Source organism: Manis javanica, chromosome 13 (genome assembly GCF_040802235.1).
Source record: "Manis javanica isolate MJ-LG chromosome 13, MJ_LKY, whole genome shotgun sequence".
NCBI classification, from domain to species: domain Eukaryota; kingdom Metazoa; phylum Chordata; class Mammalia; order Pholidota; family Manidae; genus Manis; species Manis javanica.
Window position 1 is genome coordinate 79,066,761 of NC_133168.1, and position 12,833 is coordinate 79,079,593.

Sequence of the window (12,833 nt, forward strand, 5' to 3'; positions counted from 1 at the left end):
TCCTACAATCCTCTGAACCAAGATTACCACACTCCTTATTCCCTAATTAAAGAGTTAAATAAGTCTTTGTCACACACTCAGTTTATATTTGCAAGAGTCATATTTTTAATTGTTGGAGAATTATACTTTGACAAAGCATAACTTTACAATGGGAACATTGGGCAGTTGCCTCACCTTCACCCCCTGCCTCATTACCAGCATCTCCGGTAATGCTAATATCGCGTGTCTCCTGATGTGATGGGCCAGGGAGCCCCTGTCGCCTCTAACGTATCCTCAACAAACATATATACATGTTTGATATATCCTAAAGGATACTTTAGAAGTTAGTTCCAGTTTGAAAAGAAAATCTTAACTATGTAAGATTAATAGAGATTTAAAGATATAATGACCAGATGCAATTCATGGTTCCGGATGAGGTCCTGGTTTAATAACACCAACTATAAACAACATTTTGGGACAAATGGGAGAATATGAAATAAACAATGTATATGATATGATAGAAATGTAATTTTTTGGATAAGTAAAGATAATGAGAAAATTTACTCTGTGAATAAGAAATACTATGTTACATTATATTATTTATTATATTATTATACATTATTGTATTCCTATAACATAATTATTACATTATAATTTATAAATATATAAATATAATATTCTATAATTATATAATACATATAATGATTATCATATTTTATAATATATTGGTGATATATCATTATGTATATAGTGATATGTATATCATTATATCATATAATATAGTAATCTAACAATTATTAATAAGCATTACAATAATATAATCTCGATTTAGTTAAAAAGAAGAGAGAGAATTTATATTGGGAATATAAACAGATAGAAAGGAAGTAAGAAAAAGACCTAGAATACATGTACTGAGATGTTAACCCTGGTAACCTCAGGGTGGTAGAAATACAACATTTTCATTTTCTTATTTCTCCTTCCTTTTTCCTAATTTCTAATACCTTTTTACTGTTTTTTTAATAATAAATGGTTTTATAATAAATTAAAACACAGAAAGAAATTGATACTATCTGAGCATCAATTCTGAAAACTTATAACCTGAACATTTTAGAAGAGTAATCGAAGGGATTGTTAAAATGCTGGTGCTCGTGGCAAAGCAATCACAAAATTTTCTGTCCTCACCCAATTTGCACAGGTTTTCTATGGATGTGTCCTCACAGAAGAGGGACTGAAAATTCAAAATAATACATACACGAGAGTTTTTAAAAAGACCAAAATGGTTTGCTTAAACAAATGAATAATAACAGTGGATTTCTCAATAACAGTAATAGTTGTCAGAGTAACTTACTGAAAGAACTGAAAATAGATGAAGGTCATTAAAGAATTCTATACTTAACCAAACTATATTTCAATAAAGATAATAAAATAAAGACATATTTTTAAAAATAAAGATGAGCATTTGGGGCTATAAAAAAAGGTGAAAAATTCTGGAGAATAATTGGAGGTGTGAGGGGTGGAGTGATTAGAATTCTATGGTCTTTAGATTATTTGAGAAAAGAGGGAGATATAACACAACTTCGTTAACTTCAAAATGCATGTCAATATTTTAAGAGCAAATAAATAAAGATAGAAAATGCATTGCTGAAGCAGTGCAAAAATTGAAAGGAATTTGGAAAACTCAATCAAGCAAATTAAAATGGAGAAAAAGATAGAAAGGGAGGGAGGCAAAAAATAAAGGAGGAATAAATATAAACCCGAAAATAACATGATGGAAATAAATCTAAATTGTCAGTAATTAGAAAATATGTGAATGTTGTATATTTACCAGTTAAAAGACAGATACCCTCACCCTGGATTTTTAAGAGAATAAGGACAGACATGGCTATATACTGCTTATAATAAAGAAAGATGTGGAAATGTGGACTGGAAATACGCAGCTAAAAAGTATGTACTGGCTATATAATAAATAACAAAGCTGGTTTAGCTATATTACCAGAAAAAAATAATGAAAATACAGAATATGAAGCACTTTATCTTCTTAAGGGTAAATGGGGCAATATTATATTCCTAATAATGAACATATAACATCTAAAATTGCACATGGTAAGGTAGCACAGCAATTTTCAGGAAACCACTTCAGGTGGCCTTGAATGACTTCGAGGAGACTCATGCCAGCAGACGACTGTTTACCAAGATGGTTCGATGTCAAGGCTGAATTCGGTTGCCTGACAGGCATCTGCTCTCGAGGGTCTTCCCTTCACAGTCCTTGTGTGGAGCCAGGCTTTCAAAACACCTCCCGATCACACCTTTAAACTGTGATTCTCACAAAGGAAAAAGAATAAAAACAGCCCCACCAAACAGCAATCACAAAAGTCTATTGGAAAAATTGACAAGTTTATTCGCACCCAAGCCAGCCTTCAGACCCTTCCCTTAGTGGGAGGCGGCTTGGCTGGATGGGCTGCCATCTGGGAAGGTGGAAACCACCTGAGACCCGGCCTGTGTGACCTTTGGACCTTCAGGCCGCCCTGGTCACGGTCCCAGCCCTTTCCTTCAGTAACGAAAAGCTGCTCCTTGTCCCTTCCAGCACCCCTCCCAGCATCCCAGCAAAGCGGCATGAAATACCAGCAAAAGGCTTCACTGATGACCCACCACCCCCAGCCTCCATCCACACGTGGGAATCACCTCCACCTCAAGGGCGGGTGGAGGGCCTTCAATCTCCTAGGAAAAAAACAGATGATGAAACGATTTTCTCTGTTCCCAGAAAGAGGGAAAAAATAACAAAAATCACACCTTTTCTTTTTTTTGCCTGGCAGAAAATGTAGATTTCAGACTGGCCTTGTTTCAGTTACTCATGGGTTCTTTAAATTCGTATTGAATTGCTTCAACCTTTCTCTCCCTTTAATAAACAACTTCCAGATTATTTCTTTCTTTTGCATTACTATTTTCTAATACACGGTATGATTGGAGGCATTGAGCAGCGGCCCGCAGACACCCTCTGGATCAGACTCCTGGAGCGCCCACACTGCTGAGTCGGGCGGACCTCTGCCATGGCCCATGGAGTCTCTGTGGGGACACGGCCTGCGTGAGGCCAGGCTCCTCCTGCTGCTACTGTGGCAGTTGCAGCGGTGTTGGGCATTACTTCACGCAAATCCTCACAGCCGCTCTCACTTCCAGCCCACAGCACCCTTGGGGTTCTTCAGGTGGAAGGGCAGCGTGGAGAACACAGCCCGTGCTTCTGTGACATCTTCCGTGCTGATGGACAGTAACTGCACTAGAAGACGCAAGGGTTTAATGTGTGTGTGACTGTCGAATCACTAGGTTATAGACTTGAAGCCAGTATAATATTGTAAAGCAACTATACTTCAATAAAAGTATCAATCTTAATTTAAATTAAAAAATGTTTATTATAAAAATATGTACATAAAATATAAAAGAATATGGAAATCACTTGCCAGAGCATGAACACTAAGAGAAAGTCACAAGAAGTATACTCAATATATATAGATTTTTTCAAATGTCTTCAAACATGTTTTTCTACTTGACAAAATTGGTAGGATATTCATTAGGGCCGTTTACAAATACTAACTTTCTCATCCTTCCAGTTACAGGAGAGGTAACCACTCTTCAAGTATTCCTTCTGTTGACGCTTGTGGTCCTCTCCGGCCCACAGCTCCTTTTCTGATGTTTGTCTAGGAACCAGGTAAAGAGCAAACGGAAGGAAGCTGGATTTAAGGATGGCAACTAAGACTGGTGGTGCCCCACCTAAGATCCACTGCCTGCCAAGGGACGACACTCTTGCTGGCAGGCCCAGAGGCTGCATCTCTTCCATCAACCCAGAAAGTGCCCTCCCACGCACCCCACGGGAGTGGTCAGAGCCAGCATGCTTTGAGGATCTGCTCAGGAGAGCACGGACACTCGGCAGCTCCTCAGCCTGCACACTCCCCAGGGAGGGTGAGTCCACACTCAGGCCTGACTCCCAGGGGTGTTGTGGAAAAAGAAAAGTCCTGGCCACCAAGGACTGTCCCGTGGCCGAGACAGATGTCCCCCACTGTGTTACCAATCCCGTCATGAGCTCTGCTGGATTCTCAGTGCAGGGAGAATCAGAGGGCTGAGAAAACACAGACAAAAGTGTTGTCATCTGTATGCTCAGGACACATGACTGTGCATCTACCCACGTGGCACAGACGGCATGGAGGGGTGCCTCCTGGCCCGCAGGGTCAGGCTGGGCCCAGGGAGCAGCTGAGGTCACCAGCACACTGACCTCAAGGTGGGATGCAGGCCTTGCATCAGCCCGGACGTGCTCACATACCTCCGCCCAGTCCAGTTTCACAGCTCTCCTGGAGGAAAGGGTCTCCACCTAAGGAAGACCCAAGGTCTAGACGAGTCACAGCTCCTGCAGTTGCTCCAACCCAGAGCAGGTGTCACTTACAGACTGGGGTTCCAGCATCCACCTGAGCTGTGGAGGGATGGCACCAAATCGCTGTCCCAGCCTGACAACAGCCCTGGCTCACAGTTGGCAGGACCCTGCTTACTCCCAGCAGGCCCCTCAGGATATGTCAGCTGTGCTCAGGGTCAGGGTCAGGTCGAGGTCAGGGCTGGGGTCAGGGTCAGGATCAGGGCCAGGGCTGAGATCAGAGTCGGCTTGGGTGAGGGTCAGGGTCAGGGCTGGGATCAGGGTTAGGGCTGGGGTTAGGGTCAGGGTCAGGTTCACATTTGGGGCCAGGTTTAGAGTTCAGGTTTGGTACTTGTCCTTAGAATGGAAGAAAAGAGAAGGGACACAGGGCCTGGTGTTAGGGTTTTATGGCAAACGCCTTTCAGGTTGGTGAGCAGATGCGCAGAGCTCAGCAGAGCCCAGAGGAAGGACTGGAGGCTGCTGTTACCAGGACTGCTCGAACCACGGACACCTCCCGGCACGTGGCTGGTCTGGCTCTCCCAGCCTTAAGCCACGGTGAGGCTCACATTGCCAGTGGGAGGAGGAAACATTAGGGAATTGGTAACATCCTTTGTCAGTTTCTGCTTGTCTGTTCAGAGGTAGAGAAAGAAAAGTCCTGTGGCTGACCTGGGAACCGAACCAAAGCCCTGTTTCATGGTTTCCATTCCTCCACTGACGGTCCTGTGACGTTCAGAGGCTCACGCTGTGCTTCCTGGCAGCGGGCACCGAGTCTAGAAACCAGCTCAGGCCTTCCCCGTCCCCTCCCCCAGGCACCCTCACCTGCACCAGGGCCACCCTGTGTGCCTGGGGGACTGTGAGACCATCCCAAGGCCAGACTATGGCCTGGACTGTGATGGGACACCAGGGCCCTGTCGCGCTCTGTCCCCTCACCCCTCCCAGAGGTTTTCTCCCATGAGAGGTCAGCCTCAGAGATTCACTCTCAGAGCTGTGTTTTGGGGGTGGCCCTACCTTTGTTCCTCCTGGGGCTCCTCTGAGCTAGTCAGCCACTGCCATGCCCTCCCCTGCCCAGCCCACGGAACGCCTGCCCCCAACTCCCACCCCCATGGAAGGGCCCGGCTGGCCCTACTCCTCGGCTTCCAGGGTGGAGAGATGGACAGACCCTGCAGGCAAATCAAGGGGGAGACACGTTAGTGAGGCCTGGCAAACCTCTCCCAGATGAGTTGATGTGTCGCCATGTTCACACTGGGTCAGAAAGGATGCCTGCTATTGCTGGGACTCTGCGAGTCGGGCCCCAGATACGGATCCCCAGGACACACGTCAGTCCTCACACGGACAGAGCCCAAGCCAGGCCTGCTGAGCTGCCCGCCCTGCACCTCCAAACCCTGCCTCCCGCTGCCTGCATAGGAAAGAGTGGGGTGTTGGGTGCGTTCCAAGTCATGCGGGGGCCAGACCCGCAGCATGCCCAGCCCCGCCCCTCAGCACAGGTCCCCCCGGAGTGCGGGATGGGGCACCCCAGCACCATCTCCCCCTGCTTTTTGATCCAGCTCTCGCCAGCAGCTTCTGCGGCTTTGCTTCCTTCCTGCTGTTTTTCAGAACAGATACATCTATAATCTTAACAAACGTTATAATAAATAAAGTTCAAATCAAAATGAACATGCTCCACAATTGCAGGTAGCTTTTAAATTTTGAAGCAAACAATCATACTTTTCCTTAAGGATGTAGCCTAGCAACCTGAGGAAACAGGGCCTCCGCGGCAACCCCAGCACGGCTCTTCCTGGAAGCTGATAAGGACGGGGTCCTGCCTGAGCTGAGCGGGGGTGTCGGTGGGCGACTCCTCTCCCATCGTTCCCTGACTGTGGCGCACAGGACCACCAATGCTCTGCTTATCTGTAACCACGTTTCCCTCTTAGTGGGTCACAGTTGTTTACTGCAGTTGCAGAAATTTCATTAAAGTGACATTTGTGCAGAACATACGGTCTAGACAAAAGAATGGCTTTTGCACGCTCCTTTCTCAGAGCTTGGTGCCTGAATAACGTCACACCAGAGGGACCCATTAGAGAAAACCATCCTCATCTCCGGTCACTCATGTTCTGAATGGGAAAGGAAGGTGAATTCCAGGCGTCCAGTGGCACCTGATTCACAGTGCTGCCTCCCCTGCCCCCCAGTCCCTCCTCTCCCTGGCATATGCTCAGTCAGCTATGGGACAAAGACTCCTACCTGGCTTTCCTCGTCAAATGTGCTTTCGTCCAAGTCATGGCCAGATGGAAATGGGGTCACCAACACCCGGAAACCAAGTCAGCCACACTGACTTGGCCACACTAGCTCATTGGCCCCAAAGCACCTGCTCTTCAAGTTGGTGGGAACTGCCAAGCTTTGGACAGCTCGCCCAGGCCCAGCGCACACCGTGGGTGGAGAGCCATGGGACACCAGCAGCCTTGAGGGGACCGGACATCGTGGCAAGTGGGGGCAGCTCCAGAAGCCACTCTTCTTCCCAAGTCATGGCTCCCCTGTTGGAGTCTTAGCACAAGCACCTGTTCCCTTATCTCTGCTGCTCTGGGATGGAGTCTAGCACCTGGAACGGCTGTTGGCAACCTCAGCCTGTGGGTCAGATCTGGCCCAAGCCTCTGATGTCGCCGGTACAAGTCAAGGATATTTTTTACTTTTTTCTTGTAAGTTTTGGTCTCTGTGTGACAGAGAGGTAGGTACAGAGGGCACAGCGCACATGACCCAGCACATCTTCTCTCTCTGCCTTTCTGGACCTTGTTAAGCACGTGTTTTTCTTAATAAACGTGGCCTTGCCCATCTCATACATGCACACAGGGATGAGAGCCGGTTTCTCTCAAGCTGAATGTGCTTATCCCATTTGACTTCCTAACGTGAGTGGCCTGGGGTGTTTTATACTTTTAAAGGGTTGGGAAAAAAAAACAGAAGACAGCTTTGTAACATAAAAATTACACGAATTTTAATTTCAGTGTCCAGAAATTAAGTTTTATTGGAACACAGCTACACTCTGTCTCTATGGACTGTTTTATGTGTCCACTGACATATAGCTGCTTCCAAGCTACAGACAGCAGACAGGACTGTTTGCAGCAGGCCCCTGAGGGCCACATAGCTGACAGTGTTTGCCCTCCACCCTTCTGCAGGAGGAATCTGCTGACTGTGGCCTGGAACACAGCAGATGCCCCTGATAGACTGACACACCCCACTGGGGCTGTCCTTGGGGTGTTCTGTCTTGATGCTTTGTTACTGACTTTTGCTAAATCATTTGACTATTTCTTTTCTCTCTCCATGGTAAAAGTAACACATTTGTTGGAACCAGTAAAAACCCAGGAGGTATCTACGAGGACACTTGCTGATGTTACCCCCCAGACCCCTGTGTCCCTTTGCTCTGTGGTGCATTCATTAAGTCCTTTTTTCTTCACTCACACACTTGTTTTTCTAAACAAACAAGGACCCTTTTCTCACATGGACCGTTCTTACCATTTTTTTCATTGAACAGGATTGTGTGCACATGTTGTCTGCAACCTGTTTTGCTAACAGCAGCCTCCCTTCAGCTCCATCCATCCAGACATCACTGGTTTATTATTTTTAACAGATGCACAAGATTCCAGGGTGAGACTGGAAATAACAAAATAATTTAGTCAACTCTCCTCCACTGACAGACATTCAGGCTTATTACCTTTTCAGTTCTGAAAATAACAATCTTTGTGCTCTGGTGTTTATGCACTAGGGCTTTTATTCCGTAGGAATAAAATCCTACAAGTGGGATCGGTGTCAAAGAGCATGCACATTTCTCATCTTAATACCCAGCATATTGCAAGATTTCTTTAAAAAGATGGTTGTAGCAATTCACACTGGCTAGTAAGGATGCAGGGAAATTGACATTCTTTTATTTGGGTGGATATTTTTACCTTAAAAAATTCTCTAATAAAATAATTCATCTTTTTTTTTTAGATAGATTCACATTTTAAAGCTTAATTGTCTAAGAAGCAGTATGGGTTAGGGAAGGCTGTCTGTGCTCCATGAGAAAGGCTTTCTTGGAATGGAACAGAATCTCCCCAAACCAGGGCCTCACCCCTGCCCCATTTGGCTGCCCTCTGGGTACCATGTGGTGGAGGATGCATGGGCCAGGGTGGACAGGTGCCTGCACGCAGACTGGGCCCCCTCCCAGGGACCCCGCAGGCCCTGCTGTGGTGGGAAAGTCAGACTTCTGCCTCTGGTGGGCTTCCCTAGGCCTGATGAGGGTCTTCATAAGCCATGATTTGCTTCTACTGGCTGTAGAAAACACACAGACTATGTGTTTTTAAAATTCAGCAGCAGCTTAAAAAAAAAAAAAGCAATTCTCCATGTTTAACAGGATCCCTCTGCTCAAATAAACCCCAAATATTTTGCTAGCCTGGCCTCACATTCCTGGGAAGGATAGGAATAATAATAGTGTATTTATTTTCTTTTTATGTGAAAAAAAAAGGGTTACAGAAACCGTAAGTGATTTTATTTCTCTTCAAAAAGCAAAACAGCCTCGCAGGCAGTCTTTGGCGCTGACCCTAACGGAGGTCAGAAAAAGCATTTACTTGTTCCCCTAACACATCCTGTCCCTTTGGGCCCTCGCCCCCGCTATAAACCCTGACCTGGAACGCCCTTTCTGCCTGCCCGGTCCGTGCTGGCCTGGCTCCAGAGCCTCTGCAGCGCTGCCCAGCCTGTCGGAGCCACGTCCTGCCTGACCTTCCCTGCGGCTCTCTGCAAGGGGCGCCGGCTCCTCCCCTCCCTGGCATCCGGCCTTGGGCAGGCTCCTTACCTTCTAGTCAGTGAGTTCAAATATGGTTCCTACATCTGAAGATGGTTCTAAAAAGTAAATAAAATGCACTTTGCATGATGCCTACCCAGGAGTAATGAGTAAAAATAAGTGTCATTTCTTATAATAAGAGGAAACGACTCACACCCAAAGCACATTTCCTGCTTCACAGGCCTGCGGATGATGTGCCCCGAGCATCTGCATCTCCTGCAAAATGGGAGGGAGGTCCTGCCTCCTGGGCCTGCATGACAGGACACCTGAGCACCCAGCCCCCCGAGGCCTTCCAGGCAGGCCCATGTGAGCTCTGCCCCAGTGCCCCACAGTCTTTGCCCCAGGGAAGCTGGCCTGCCACCCCCGTGGGCCCTGCTGTCATAGGATCCCAACCACTTTCCAAGTCTTGCGGGGGCCGGCTCAGCTGAGAGGCAGCAGCGCGCACAGCAGGGCCCAGCTGAGCCCTGACCAGCTGAGCACGCTCATCTCCCCCCTACAACAGGCAATGCTGGGCCTTCCCTGGGCCACCCTGTTGAAGGTGTAAGAAACAGTGCCTGGAAACCTGTCAGCCTTCTGGTTCATCTTCATGTGTATCGGTGTTTTCATGACTTACTATTTTCATGTTCTCTGAGCAGCTTGGGCAGTGGAAGATCATCTGCACTTTGAACCTGCTTATCCAACACGTAATCATTGCATGCCTATGATGTGGCTCTGATCTTACCATAAAACCCAACCCAGTGCTCTGTCCTGGGATAAACAGGCAGCACCTCCCGGGGCAGAGCTTCTCGGAGGCGGTGATGTTTGGAGGTGGTGACCACCTAGAAGAGGGCCAGTCCTCTTCTGAATGCACCACAGGGACACATTTATTTAACCCTCAAGGCAACCCTTGTGATTCTCCAGTTCCCAGGGAGGAAACCAGGCCCAGAGAAGTACAAGAGCTTGTCCTGGGCCACACAGCTGGTAAGTAGCAGTCGGGCCTCGCCCCCTAGGCACCAAATCCGTGCTCTGAGGAGTGCTGTGTGCAACTGCAAAGCATGTGAACAATGAAGGAGCAAAGAAGTGCTGGAGAGCAGGCGAGCCTGCAGCAGTGCCAGTGGGCTGGGCAGGTCCGCCAGAGACCGAAGCTCGGGGATGCCTCTGACGCCATGGGCTGGCCCGGTGTGGAGGATGGGGACTGAGAGCTGCCGCTCCGGAGCGGTGGGGAGCCCAGGTCGCTGCGGGACACCTCTAGCCAGGGCCCCCGTGCTCGTGAAAAGAGGCAGATTTTAATAAGTGACCCAAGACCCATGGGACAGGAGGCCGAGTATACTTTACAATCAGCACTTATACGTGAGCTGCTTGGCTCTCGTCCGCTTTCCCCGGAGCCAGGCCTTGATCCGTGCACGCGAACAGTCTGCCCCCCTTGCTCCGGGCCTGCAGAGGCAGAGGTGGGCAGGTACTGGAGAGCGAGGCACCGGGCCCTCATGGTGGCTTTATCCAGATTCACATTTTAGATTTTACCGAGTTTTTGCGTGAGGAATAGTTAGTAATTAAAGAAACAAGGCCGGCAGCTGCAGGTAGATTTGTCCTCCAGAGTCAATTCACCCCTCAATGTTCTCAAGGAGAAAACCAGAAGCTTCCTGGGGGGGCCAGAGCAGATGTGAGGGAGAGGATGCCACTGGGGACCAGTCCCTAAGGAGCGGACTGAAGGGCCGTGGGTCACTTGTCAGTGGCTGTGGGCCAGGCTGCCTTAGGCTCTGCCTCCCAGTCCATTGTCATCAGAGAGATGGACAAGCGGTGGCCGGTGCACAGGAAGCCTCCTCGGTTCCCCTGAGGTCCAGAGGGGACTGCGTGTGGTGGCAGCAACATTTTATTTCCAATAGAAAATGCTGCTCTGCCTTCCAAGTGCTTGACAAAATGGCCCGCACACTACCATGCAGCCCAGAAAGGAGGCAGGTGGGAATCCTTTCCTTCCCCTGGAAGCAGGAGGGGAGAGGAAGGGAAACCTGCATTCACACAGGACAAGAGCCTTTTCCGGCCCCATGACCAGCCGGTTTCCTGCGTGCAGGAACTGTAAGCAAGAGCCCAGCATCTGGGAAGTGCCTTGCTCCCTGCACGGGGCAGCGGGTGCTGTGCACACATCCTCAGAGAGAAGCAGTTTGCATCAGACAAAGGCCGCCCAGAAGTGGAACAGACATGTCAGTGGTAACTGAAATTTCATCACTCAAAGGTTAACCCCCAACAAGGGGAAAAAGCTAAGGTGATTAGGCAAAAATAGACAAAACGACCTCCAAGTTTCCTTCTCTTTCAAATCCAAGACTCCGGGACTTGGGTTCATTTCGCCTACTGTGAGGGTTGGGAGGCCAAAACAGCACAGGCTGCCCTCACGGCCCCCTGCAGTCTCTTACCCCATGTGACACGTGGGAGGCAGCAGCCAGGAGCTCTGGAGTCACACTCCGTGCTCAGTGGCTCCTCCAAGCCTCGTGTGCGTCTTCGCAGTCCCTCTGCCCCTGCACCTCTGCCTGAGTGCCCACTTCTGCTCTCTGTCTCCTGGCCCTGGAGGCTCTGTTACCTGCAGCCGGCTCTCCCTAATCAGCCTCCATCCACCTCCTGAGCTCATCACGTGCAGTGACCTTACTGGCTTTGTGAGGTCATAGTGGCAAGTCTGTGAGTGAGAGGATAAGAAAGGCTGGGGGTTGTAAAGGATACTGACTCAGGGGCACAATTCAGCTGGCCATCCCAGAGTGTATTACCAGTGTCCATTCAAAAAGTTCTTGGAAATAGCTTAGTTATGGGCTACATGCATGTTGAGACCCTACCCGCCCCCTCTAAGATGACATTAGGAGGTGGTAGTCAGCTCAGGCGTGTGGAGCTGTCATGCGTGGGCTTAGCACCCTCTGGGAGAGCAAAGGGCTGTCTCTGTCCCTCTCTCCACCATGCGAGGGCACAGCAAGAAGAGAGCCATCTGCAAACCGGGAAGCAGGCCCCCACCCATCACAGGACCTGCGGTGCCTCCATCATGGACTCCCCGCCCGCAGAACTGTGAGGAGCAGACGTGTGTGGTTCAAGCCGCTGCGGCAGCCTATGGTGTTTGTATGGCAGCCTGAGCTAAGACACCTCGTCAGCTAATAGACCCACTGCCTTATTAAGAGCAGCCACAAAGGTGAGTTTTAAGAAGATTATTTTTCATGTGACTTAGTTTGAAATTAAAATTTTCAGCACCAAAATTTCTGCCCCGTGGCCAGCAGTTAAATGGACCATAGAGGAACCACAGCCTGGCCTCCACATCAGCTGTTCCTGGCTTCTGTCCTCCCCGCATTTGCCTCGTGGAGCCAGCACTGTCCTCAGAACTCTGTCCATACTTATGAACGTCTCCACGCCTTCGGAAGATGGAGCTGTGCATCCATGCACGTGAGAACCCATGGCCTCCGGAGCGGAAGTACCTCACACCCAGTGTGAGCAGAGGGATTTAAACACAGATGTCTGCACGCCGTCAAACCTCACTGCCTTCCTGCACAGGGGCTGGCTTGTGTGGCACTGGCTGTCAGTGGGTGGCCATCCCACCACTGTGAAGCAGAAGGACTGTCCATTCAACCATGCAAATGAGCCCTGGTATCAACAGGCCTGGGTTTTGCACGAGTGAATGTTCTGGCATCAGATGGCCCAGGTGGAATCCTGGCTCCACCACCTCTTGCTGCG

At 48.9% G+C, this 12,833-nt stretch overlaps 1 long non-coding RNA gene across 1 annotated transcript; it reads right to left on the minus strand.

Moving 5' to 3' along the window:
- Positions 1-7,175: 7,175 nt before the first annotated feature.
- LOC140845520 (uncharacterized) lies at positions 7,176-12,354 on the minus strand. Its single transcript, XR_012124347.1, has 4 exons — positions 11,543-12,354; positions 9,312-9,371; positions 9,168-9,214; positions 7,176-7,990 (listed from the first exon to the last, which is right to left on the minus strand). It is a non-coding gene; the product is annotated as an uncharacterized lncRNA (long non-coding RNA).
- Positions 12,355-12,833: the final 479 nt, after the last annotated feature.